Here is a 13,296-nt window from a genome sequence, read left to right as displayed (position 1 = left end):
TCCCAAAGTCCTTGAATTGTCTGGGTATTCCCCTTGTCCCTATTTTTCAAGTAAATGGCCATAATTCTCATCGGAAAAGAACTACAGGAATCATTACAGTACATACCTACCATGTTTTTGTTTTTTCTTTTCTTTTCTTTTATATCTTTATTGGAGTATAATTGCTTTACAATGTTGTGTTAGTTTCTGCTGTGCAACAAAGTGAATCAGCTATATGTATACATATATCCCCATATCCCCTCCCTCTTGCATCTCCGTCCCACCCTCCCTATCTCACCCCTCTAGGTCATCAGAAAACATCAAGCTGATCTCCCTGTGCTATGGATTTGAAAAGTCCTTCATCATGAGGACTCAGCCACCTCTTTAGTCAATGAGTTCCAGGTCTTAGAACAGATCAATTCCAGGAACTACACAAAATAAAGTGACTTTTAAATGAGATGACCACATTCAGCTTCCTGCTCTTCCAACCTTACCTTCTTTTGTTCGTATGAACTAGCAGCATCCTCACTAACTGCTGGTCTATTTTGTCTCTGGAAATACTACAACTCCATGTGGGCTAAGCCCCTTAGCTGCCCTTCTAAACTTGCTGGTTGTTAAGGTAATTTGGGGGCCCTGGCTTATGGTATTTAAGCACCACCACCTCTCCCCTATTATTTCCCCCCCATTGCTATGAATAAGCCAACCCTAAGACCACCTTTCCTACTCTTAGCCCTGGCCTGAAGAAGAAAGCAAATACTGACCCTTTTAGAGATGCTGGCATCATATTCTCTAGCACATTCCTAACAGCCTTGTTGAATGGCACATTTTCTAGGCCCTTGTGTGGAACATAATCCTGTGGTGGGTATTCTTTCTGGCCTCATATAATATATCCATTCCAGCAAGCCCACTCTCCTGAGACCCTTCTCTACTGTCTGTCTCAGCAACTCAGGTATTTTTACTCTGCACGGTGTGGACCAGCACTGGGTTTCTAAGAGCCACTCTAGCAGCATGTTCACTCCAACCCCAGGGTCCTTGCCATATAATAACCATATGTGCCCCCAAGTCAATAAACTCTCATTTATTCAGTCTGGTGCCCTTGCTCAAACACCCTCAAAATCCTTTACAATGGATTTTGTTCCTGTAAGTACAGGCCGACTAATTTTTGCAATTCCTTTAGGATCTAAACCCCAGCTGGCTTATGCTGAGATTTAACCCTAGTTATCAGCCTTAAAGCTAGGAAACAAAATGGGGGCATGTCTTAGGGTGGACACGTGATGCCTTATGAGGAAGGGCCCTTCAAAGGGTCTTCCTGTATGAGGTCAATATTAGTCTTTAATAGAGAGTGTTGGGCCACCTTTCTAGGCTCTGGTTCAGGGTGTCCACAGAGCCACAGTCCTCAGGGACACTCATCCACACACCCTCCTGCCATGTTTCCCCAAACATGGCCTTGTCTTTGGCATAGTAGCCTCTGTTTTGGATGAGCTTTCATTAGTCTTTGAATTTTCCCAACCTTACCTATCAGATTTGGAGTTTGTTCCTCATTTGTACCTGTTCTCCTTCTGAAGAATATAAGAGCCTCTTTGTAAGTTACTAAACAGGCCCCTCTGGTTCCCATACTTAGTTTTGATCTTTCTAGCTGCCCTACAGTGTCTTGTTTCCCCTCTGTTGTTCATCAACAAAACTTAGCCCTCTCCCCTTTTTTTTGATGAGTCTGGCTAAAGGTTTATCAATTTTGGTTATCTTTTCAAAGAGCCAGCTTTTAGTTTCATTGATATTTCCTGTTGTTTTTTTGTTTGTTTAGTCTCTATTTCATTTATTTCTGCTCTGAAATTTATGATTTCTTTTCTTCTACTATGGGTTTTGTTTGTTCTTCTTTCTCTAGTTGCTTTAGGCATAAGATTAGGTTGTTTATTTGAGATTTTTCTTGTTTCTTGAGGTAAACTTGTATTGCTATAAACTTCCCTCTTAGAACTGATTTTGCTGCATCCCATAGGTTTTGGATCATCGTGTTTTCATTTTCATTTGTCTCTAGATATTTTTGATTTCCTCTTTGATTTCTTCAGTAATCCATTAGTTGTTTAGTAGCATATAGTTTAGCCTCCACATGTTTGTGTTTTTTGCAGTTTTTTTCTTGTAGTTGATTTCTAGCCTCATAGTGTTGTGATTGGAAAAGATGCTTGATATGATTTCAATTTTCTTAAATTTACCAAGGCTTTCTTTGTGGCCTAGCTTTTGCACAGCAAAGGAATCCATAAACAAAACGGATTTGTTTTGGTTTGTTTTCTCCCAGTCCGTAAACAAAAAGTTTACAGACTGGGAGAAAATATTTGCAAACGATGCTACCAACAGGGATTAATTTCCAAAATATACAAATAGCTCATACAGCTTAATGTCAAAAAAACAAACAACCCAATAAAAACATGGGCAGAAGACTTAAATAGACATTTCTCCAAAGAAGATATATAGATGACCAAAGGACACATGTAAAGATGCTCAACATCACTAATTATTAGAGAAATACAAATCAAAGCTACAATGAGGTATCACCTCACACCAGTCAGAATGGCCATCATTAAAAAGCCTACAAATAACAAATGCTACAGAGGGTGTGGAGAAAAAGGAACCCTCCTACACTGTTGGTGGGAATGTATATTTGTGTAGCCACTATGAAGAACAGTATGGAGGTTCCTTAAAAAACTAAAAATAGAGCTACCATATGATCCAGCAATCCCACTCCTGAGCATATATCTGGAGAAAACTCTAAATCGAAAAGATACATGCACTCCAATGTTCATAGCAGCACTATTTATTTATTTATTAGTTTTAATATTGAAGTATAGTTGATTTACATTATGTTAATTTCTGCTGTACAGCAAATTGATTCAGTTATACATATATACATTCTTTTTAAAATATTCTTTTCCATTATGGTTTATCATAGGATATTGAATATAGTTCTCTGTGCTATACAGTATGACCTTGTTGTTTATCCATTCTATACATAAAAGCTTACATCTGCTAACTCTAACCTCCCACTACATACCTCCCCCAGCTCCCTCCCCCTTGGCAACCACCAGTCTGTTCTCTATGTCCATGATTCTGTTTCTGTTTCAAAGATAGGTTCATTTCATAGATAGTTTGCACCTATGTTGCTGAAAATGGCAGTATTTTGTTCTACCTGAATGTCCATCGACACATGAATGGATAAAGAAGATGTGGTATATATATATACATACAATGGAATATTACTCAGCCATAAAAAGAATGAGATAATGTCATTTGCAGTAACATGGATAGACCTAGAGATTATCATATTAAGTGAAGTAAGTCAGAGAGAGAAAGACAAATATCATATGATATCACATGTGGAATCTAAAAATATGATACAAATGAACTTATTTACAAAACAGAAATAGACTCACAGATATCGAAAACAAACTTATGGTTGCAGGGGTTGGAGGGAGAGATAAATTAGGAGTTTGGGATTAACATATACACACTACTATATATAAAATACGTTAACAACAAGGACCTACTGTATAGCACAGGGAAGTATACTCAACATCTTGTAATAACATTTCATGGAAAAGAATCTGAAAAATAATATCTATATATGTGTATATATATATATGTATGTGTATATATATGTATGTATATATGTATATCTGAAAAAAAACAAAATTTAGCAATAATCAGCCAATTCTACTTTCCTTATATGTATTGTTACTCTTATTATCTTTTAAATGCCTGAATAGTCCCACTGGCAAGATTATCCCTCCATTGGGATGTTTTTCTTGTGCTAACCAGTGACATTTTTTGGCAATTGGGCCTCCACGTTGTGCCAGGGAGTGCCTTGCCTCACATACCACTCAAGATGGAGTCCTTCTTGCCACCCAGCTAGTGACTGAATCAGCCCCCAGACCCCATTTACCACCTACTCTCTTGGACCACGCAAGGTACCAATTGTGTTAGGTTGTATCTTTTAGGAAGCAGTCACCAAGACAGAGAAATGCATGAGTTTTTGTTTGTTTATTTGTTTGTTTGTTGTTTTGCTGGTAATGCCTGGACACATAAAGAGGAAAGTAAGCAGGAATAGGGAAAGCCTTCTGACTATGATGAAAGTCTGACATTTATGAAATAAGGCAGTGAAGGAAGGACAAATTAGATAGGAAGAGCATGAGACTGAGATGTAGCTTTGAGAGTCTTTTTTAAAAAAAATTTTATTGGCGTATAGTTGCTTTACAATGTTGTGTTAGTTTCTATTGTACAGCAAAGTGAATCAGCTATACGTATACGTATATCCCCTCTTCTTTGGGTTTCCTTCCCATTTAGGTCACCGCAGAGCACTGAGTAGAGTTCCCTGTGCTTTACAGTAAGTTCTCATTAGTTATCTATTTTATGCATAGTACCAATAGTGTATATATGTCAATCCCCATCTCCCAATTCATCCCACCCCCTGCTTCCCCCTTGGTATCCATACATTTGTGCTCTACGTCTATGTCTCTATTTCTGTTTTGCAAATAAGATCATCCATACCATTTTTTTAGATTACACATATATGCGTCAAAATATGATATTTGTTTTTCTCTTTCTGACTTGATGAGCCTGACAAAGAGCTCCAGAGTAAAGACAGCATATCACAAGATGCTTGCATTGGCCAGAAATGATCACATTCCAGTATCACTGTTTTTCTAAGTCATTGGCTGGGAGCTGTTTGGGGAGGATTGTCTTTGGCTCAAATACAACAATAGATTCTGAAGATGCTACAGCTGGAGGCTGTCAGTGGCTTGCACTCCTTGTTATAGTTTCTCCCTTAAAGGGAGATCTGAGCAATGTGCTTTTTTACTTTTATGCTGCCAGATTAGATGGGTTAGAGGTTAGACATTACTTTTTACATTTCAGACCCTTTATCTGAGATCATTTCCTTTCTCTTTGAATCACATTCATTAGAATTTACTTAGTGAATTTATTGTGGTTGTAAAAAACCAGAATAATTTAATGTCTTTTTCTTCAGAATGTCTTTAGGTATAGAATGATGTTATCTTATCTTACATATATCATTTCTCTGTCTTCTACCTTCCATGATACTCTTTTAAGTGTTCAACCATCATTCTAATTGCCTTTATTTTATAGACTATCTTTCACTTCTCTCTGACTGCTTTTACAGTCTATCTTTCTTTAATATTTATGATGTGTCAATGTATGCTTTTATTTTTTATTTTTTACTGCTTCAGACTTCTAGGAAATCTTGGCTTTTTAATAATTATAAAAAAATTATCAGCCACCATCTCTTCCTCAGGCTCTCAAGTCCTTCTGGAACTCCAATTAGATATGGGTTAGACTTTTCATTTGATTCTCCATGTTTCTTGCCATCTCTCTTATATTTATATATCAATCCTTCTAAGATGCATTTTGGATTTTTTTTTCAAATTATACCTCCAGTGTACACAGAGCAAATATAAAATTAGCTTTTTTTTTTTTTAAACATTTTTTTTTTTTAGCTTTTTTTTTTTTTTTAATGAGGATCTTGAATCAGATGCGTATGTTTGATTGATTGATTGATTGATTGATTTTGGCTGTGTTGGGTCTTCGTTTCTGTGCGAGGGCTTTCTCCAGTTGTGGCAAGCGGGGGCCACTCCTCATCGCAATGTACGGGCCCATCACCGTCGCGGCCTCTCTCGTTGCGGAGCACAGGCTCCAGACGCGCAGGCTCAGCAGTTGTGGCTCACGGGCCCAGCCGCTCCGCGGCACGTGGGATCTTCCCAGGCCAGGGCTCAAACCCGTGTCCCCTGCATTAGCAGGCAGACTCCCAACCACTGCGCCACCAGGGAAGCCCCTAGTCAGCTTTTTAATTCATACTCTGAATTTTATATTTTATGCACTGTATTCTTCTTTTCTACATATTCTATTTGGTTGTGTTTTAAATCTCTTTGTTTTTGTTCTTTAAAATCTCTTGTTCCTAGCTCAGTCTCAAAGATCTCATTTCTTTAAACATATATGCTTTTTATTCTTATTGGTAATTCTGATATTTGAAATGTTTATGGGTCTATTTCTGCCAGTTCTTACTCATAATATGTTGTCATTATTATTTTGTGATTTGTCTTTTGGTATGTGTATGGAGGTGCTCAGTTTTCTTGGAGTTTTATCTGTGGTAAGTCTTAGAGTTCTGGGTTACTGTTAGGTTCCTAAAGAGGATTGATATTTTCTTTTCTTAGTATCCTGGAGGTTCAACTAATCCAGGACAACTGCAAATTAAATTCTGTGCTTGGGGTTTCCCTGGACCACACAGGTAACTTGAATGTAGGCAGTAAACTTGAGGACTAGTTTATATTTATGTGTTCTCTGGGAAACATTTATTTTCTTTTCCCTTCCCCTAGCACCAAGTTTGAAAAGGCAAGTTTTCTTAATGTGATCTTTTTGGGACAATGTTCTTTTTTTCCCTTATATTCTGAAGGAGTCAAAATTTTATGTGGGGATATTCTATTAGATTCCCTAACTAGATGGGCCATAGGATTTAGTTTTCCCTCATATTAGCTCACAAAGAAGCTGCTTGAGAATCTCTAAGGTTCCGCAGAAACTGACAGGTCAAGAAACTGATTTGGGAAGCTCTTTCGATGTGGATTAACCAAGATGGCAGAGTAGAAGGACGTACTCTCACTCCCTCTTGCGAGAGCACCAGAATCACAACTGGCTGCTGGACAATCATCGACAGGAAGACACTGGACTTCACCAAAGAGGATACCCCATGTCCAAGGACAGAGGCGAAGCCACAGTGAGACGGTAGGAGGGGCGCAATCAGAGTAAAATCAAATCCCATAACTGCTGGGTGGGTGACTCACAGACTGGTGAACACTTATACCACAGAAGTCCACCCACTGGAGTGAAGGTTCTGAGCCCCATGTCAGGCTTCCCAACCTGCAGGTCCGGCAACGGGAGGAGGAATTCCTAGAGAATCAGACTTTGAAGCCTAGTGGGAATTGATTGCAGGACTTCGACAGGACTGGGGGAAACAGAGACCCCACTCTTGGAGGGCACACACAAAGTAGTGTGTGCATCAGGACTCAGGGGAAGGAGCAGTGACCCTGGGGGAGACTGAACCAGACCTACCTGCTGGTGTTGGGGGGTCTCCTGCAGAGGCAGGGGGTGGCTCTGTTTCACCGTGGGGACAAGGACACTGGCAGCAGAGGTTCTGGGAAGTTCTCCTTGGCGTGAGCCCTCCCAGAGTCTGCCATTAACCCCACCAAAGAGCCCAGGTAGGCTCCAGTGTTGGGGTGCCTCAGGCAAAACAATCAACAGGGAGGAAACCCAGCCCCACCCATCAACAGTCAAGTGGATTAAAGTTTTACAGAGCTCTGACCACCACAGCAACAGTCTGCTCTACCCACCACCAGAGCCTCCCATCAAGCCTCTTAGATAACCTCAACCACCAGAAGGCAGACAGCAGAAGCAGGAAAAACTACAATCCTGCAGCCCGTGGACCAAAAACCACAGTTACAGAAAGATAGACAAGATGAAAAGGCAGAGGGCTATATACCAGATGAAGGAACAAGAAAAAACCCCAGAAAAACAACTAAATGAAGTGGAGATAGGCAACCTTCCAGAAAAAGAATTCAGAATAATGATAGTGAAGATGATCCAGGACCTCGGAATAAGAATGGAGGCAAAGATTGAGAAGATGCAAGAAATGATTAACAAAGACCTAGAAGAATTAAAGAACAAACAAACAGAGATGACCAATACAATAACTGAAATGAAAACTACACTAGAAGGAATCAATAGCAGAATAACGGAGGCAGAAGAACGGATAAGTGACCTGGAAGACAGAATGGTGGAATTCACTGCTGTGGAACAGACTAAAGAAAAAAGAATGAAAAGAAATGAAGACAGCCTAAGAGACCTCTGGGACAACATTAAACGCAACAACATTTGCATTATAGGGGTCCCAGAAGGAGAAGAGAGAGAGAAAGGACCAGAGAAAGTATTTGAAGAGATTATTGTCGAAAACTTCCCTAACATGGGAAAGGAAATAGCCACCCAAGTCCAGGAAGTGCAGAGAGTCCCATACAGGATAAACCCAAGGAGAAACATGCTGAGACACATAGTAATCAAAGTGGCAAAAATTAAAGACAAAGAAAAATTATTGAAAGCAGCAAGGGAAAAACGACAAATAACATACAAGGGAACTCCCATAAGGTTAACAGCTGATTTCTCAGCAGAAACTCTACAAGCCAGAAGGGAGTGGCATGATATACTTAAAGTGATGAAAGGGAAGAACCTACAACCAAGATTACTCTACCCGGCAAGGATCTCATTTAGATTTGATGGAGAAATCAAAAGCTTTACAGGCAAGCAAAAGCTAAGAGAATTCAGCACCACCAAACCAGCTCTACAACAAATGCTAAAGGAACTTCTCTAAGTGGGAAACACAAGAGAAGAAAGGGACCTACAAAAACAAACCCAAAACAATTGAGAAAATGGTTATAGGAACATACATATCGATAATTACCTTAAACGTGAATGGATTAAATGCTCCAACCAAAAGACACAGGCTCGCTGAATGGATACAAAAACAAGACCCATATATATGCTGTCTACAAGAGACCCACTTTAGACCTAGGGACACATACAGACTGAAAGTGAGGGGATGGAGAAAGATATTCCATGCAAATGGAAATCAAAAGAAAGCTGGAGTAGCTATACTCATATCAGATAAAATAGACTTTAAAATAAAGAATGTTACAAGAGACAAAGAAGGACACTACATAATGATCAAGGGATCAATCCAAGAAGAAGATATAACAATTATAAATATATATGCACCCAACATAGGAGCACCTCAATACATAAGGCAACTGCTAACAGCCATAAAAGAGGAAATTGACAGTAACACAATAATAGTGGGGGACTTTAACACCTCACTTACACCAATGGACAGATCATCCAAAATGAAAATAAATAAGGAAACAGAAGCTTTAAATGACACAATAGACCAGATAGATTTAATTGATATTTATAGGACATTCCATCCAAAAACAGCAGATTACACGTTCTTCTCAAGTGCGCACGGAACATTCTCCAGGATAGATCACATCTTGGGTCACAAATCAAGCCTCAGTAAATTTAAGAAAATTGAAATCATATCAAGCATCTTTGCTGACCACAATGCTATGAGATTAGAAATGAATTACAGGGAAAAAAATGTAAAAAACACAAACACATGGAGGCTAAACAATACGTTACTAAATAACCAAGAAATCACTGAAGAAATCAAAGAGGAAATCAAAAAATACCTAGAGACAAATGACAATGAAAACATGATGACCCAAAAACTATGGGATGCAGCAAAAGCAGTTCTAAGAGGGAAGTTTATAGCTATACAAGCCTACCTAAAGAAACAAGAAAAATCTCAAGTAAACAATCTAACCTTACACCTAAAGAAACTAGAGAAAGAAGAACAAACAAAACCCAAAGTTAGCAGAAGGAAAGAAATCATAAAGATCAGAGCGGAAATAAATGAAATAGAAACAAAGAAAACAATAGCAAAGATCAACAAAACTAAAAGCTGGTTCTTTGAGAAGATAAACAAAATTGATAAGCCATTAGCCAGACTCATCAAGAAAAAGAGGGAGAGGACTCAAATCAATAAAATCAGAAATGAAAAAGGAGAAGTTACAACAGACACTGCAGAAATACAAAGCATCCTAAGAGACTACTACAAGCAACTCAATGCCAATAAAATGGACAATCTGGAAGAAATGGACAAACTCTTAGAGAGGTATAACCTTCCAAGACTGAACCAGGAAGAAACAGAAAATATGAACAGGCCAATCACAAGTAATGAAATTGAAACTGTGATTAAAAATCTTCCAACAAATAAAAGTCCAGGACCAGATGGCTTCACAGGTGAATTCTATCAAACATTTAGAGAAGAGCTAACACCTATCCTTCTCAAACTCTTCCAAAAAATTGCAGAGGAAGGAACACTCCCAAACTCATTCTATGAGGCCACCATCACCCTGATACCAAAACCAGACAAAGACACTACAAAAAAAGAAAATTACAGACCAATATCACTGATGAATATAGATGTAAAAATCCTCAACAAAATACTAGTAAACAGAATCCAACAACACATTAAAAGGATCATACACCATGATCAAGTGGGATTTATCCCAGGGATGCAAGGATTCTTCAATATACTCAAATCAATCAATGTGATACACCATATTAACAAATTGAGGAATAAAAACCATATGATCATCTCAATAGATGCAGAAAAAGCTTTTGACAAAATTCGACACCCATTTATGATAAAAACTCTCCAGAAAGTGGGCATAGAGGGAACCTACCTCAACATAATAAAGGCCATATATGACAAACCCACAGCAAACATCATTCTCAATGGTGAAAAACTGAAAGCATTTCCTCTAAGATCAGGAACGAGACAAGGATGTCCACTCTCACCACTATTATTCAACATAGTTCTGGAAGTCCTAGCCACGGCAATCAGAGAAGAAAAAGAAATAAAAGGAATACAAATTGGAAAAGAAGAAGTAAAACTGTCACTGATTGAGGATGACATGATATTATACATAGAGAATCCTAAAACTGCCACCAGAAAACTGCTAGAGCTAATTAATAAATACGGTAAAGTTGCAGGATACAAAATTAATGCACAGAAATCTCTTGCATTCCTATACACTAATGATGAAAAATCTGAAAGAGAAATTATGGAAACACTCCCATTTACCATTGCAACAAAAAGAATAAAATACCTAGGAATAAACCTACCTAGGGAGACAAAAGACCTGCATGCAGAAAACTATAAGACACTGATGAAAGCAATCAAAGATGATACCAACAGATGGAGAGATATACCATGTTCTTGGATTGGAAGAATCAACATTGTGAAAATGAGTATACTACCCAAAGCAATCTACAGATTCCATGCAATCCCTATCAAATTACCAATGGCATTTTTTACAGAGCTAGAACAAATCATCTTAAAATTTGTATGGAGACACAAAAGACCCCGAATAGCCAAAGCAGTCTTGAGGGAAAAAAACGGAGCTGGAGGAATCAGACTCCCTGACTTCAGACTATACTACAAAGCTACAGTAATCAAGACAATATGGTACTGGCACAAAAACAGAAACATAGATCAATGGAACAAGATAGAAAGCCCAGAGGTAAACCCACGCACCTGTGGTCAACTAGTCTATGACAAAGTAGGCAAAGATATACAATGGAGAAAAGACAGTCTCTTCAATAAGTGGTGCTGGGAAAACTGGACAGCTACATGTAAAAGAATGAAATTAGAATACTCCCTAACACCATACACAAAAATAAACTCAAAATGGATTAGAGATCTAAATGTAAGACTGGACACTATAAAACTCTTAGAGGAAAACATAGGAAGAACACTCTTTGACATAAATCACAGCAAGATCTTTTTTGATCCACCTCCTAGAGTAATGGAAATAAAAACAAAAATAAACAAATGAGACCTAATGAAACTTCAAAGCTTTTGCACAGCAAAGGAAACCATAAACAAGACGAAAAGACAACCCTCAGAATGGGAGAAAATATTTGCAAACGAATCAACGGACAAAGGATTAATCTCCAAAATATATAAACAGCTCATTCAGCTCAAATTAAAGAAACAAACACCCCAATCCAAAAATGGGCAGAAGACCTAAATAGACATTTCTCCAAAGAAGACATACAGACGGCCACGAAGCACATGAAAAGATGCTCAACATCACTAATTATTAGAGAAATGCAAATCAAAACTACAATGAGGTATCACCTCACACCAGTTAGAATGGGCATCATCAGGAAATCTAGAAACAACAAATGCTGGAGAGGGTGTGGAGAAAAGGGAACCCTCTTGCATTGTTGGTGGGAATGTAAATTGATACAGCCACTATGGAGAACAATATGGAGATTCCTTAAAAAACTAAAAATAGAATTACCATATGACCCAGCAATCCCACTACTGGACATATACCCAGAGAAAACCGTAATTCAAAAAGACACATGCACCCGAATGTTCATTGCAGCACTATTTGCAATAGCCAGGTCATGGAAGCAACCTAAATGCCCATCAGCAGACGAATGGATAAAGAAGTTGTACATATATACAATGGAATATTACTCAGCCATAAAAAGGAACGAAATTGAGTCATTTGTTGAGACGTGGATGGATCTAGAGACTGTCATACAGAGTGAAGTAAGTCAGAAAGAGAAAAACAAATATCGTATATTAATGCATGTATGTGGAACCTAGAAAAATGGTACAGATGAGCCGGTTTGCAGGGCAGAAGTTGAGACACAGATGTAGAGAACGGACATATGGACACCAAGGGGGGAAAACTGCGGTGGGGTGGGGATGGTGGTGTGCTGAATTGGGCGATTGGGATTGACATGTATACACTGATGTGTATAAAATTGATGCCTAATAAGAACCTGCGGTATAAAAAAACAAACAAACAAAACAACTAATACTAAACTTTCATTGGGTTATTTGTATGGAAATATGTTAATATAAATGTTTCAGACATTACATGAAATTTCTAAAAATCTTATATGTTCTGGTATAATGTTATAAGTCATAATCCTAGTTATTACCTTAAAATGTATATCTCAGAAATAACTAATTTTCTTGTCAACTGCATTATTATGAACTTTCATCAAACCTTTAACTGTGGTCATTTTTAAGTCTTTTGTCATTTTCAGACAGTTCTGGGTGTACTCTGATGCTTTTGCAAATATGTTCCTATAAAAGGGTTTCATCTTCAAGAAATTCATGGAAAAGACTCTGACAAGTACAGGTTTCTGGTAACTGACTGTACTGCTGAACTGAATGAATAAGCATTTTCAGAACTCTAATGAAAAACTGATGAACTCATAAAAGTGCTAACAAAAGATCAAGATGAAAAAAAAAATTAATTACATGGGACTGAGTGAACTGATGAGGATGAGTATAATTTTTGTGACTTTCTGTCTGAATTAAAAAAAAAAAATCCCACAAGGACTCAGAGGCAAAGAATATACAAATCAATTTTCACTGCAAAGTAAAGGAGCTGTTACAGTGGAGGATTACTGGACTGAATGTCAATATTATGACATAGTATGAGTGTGTTTCATGTTTGGTAATTGCAATCATTGTTGCTTTTGTTGTGGTCATCCATGTACAATGCTTGGTGTCAGTCTATTTATCTCTTGTAAAAATAAAATACAGTGTGTGTGTGTGAAAAAAAAAAAAAAGAAACTGATTTGGTGCCTATTTATCCAGCATTCCTGGTTTTAAATAAT

The sequence above is a fragment of the Balaenoptera acutorostrata genome, chromosome 4 (genome assembly GCF_949987535.1).
Source record: "Balaenoptera acutorostrata chromosome 4, mBalAcu1.1, whole genome shotgun sequence".
Classification (NCBI taxonomy): domain Eukaryota; kingdom Metazoa; phylum Chordata; class Mammalia; order Artiodactyla; family Balaenopteridae; genus Balaenoptera; species Balaenoptera acutorostrata.
This window is presented reverse-complemented; position numbering follows the sequence as displayed.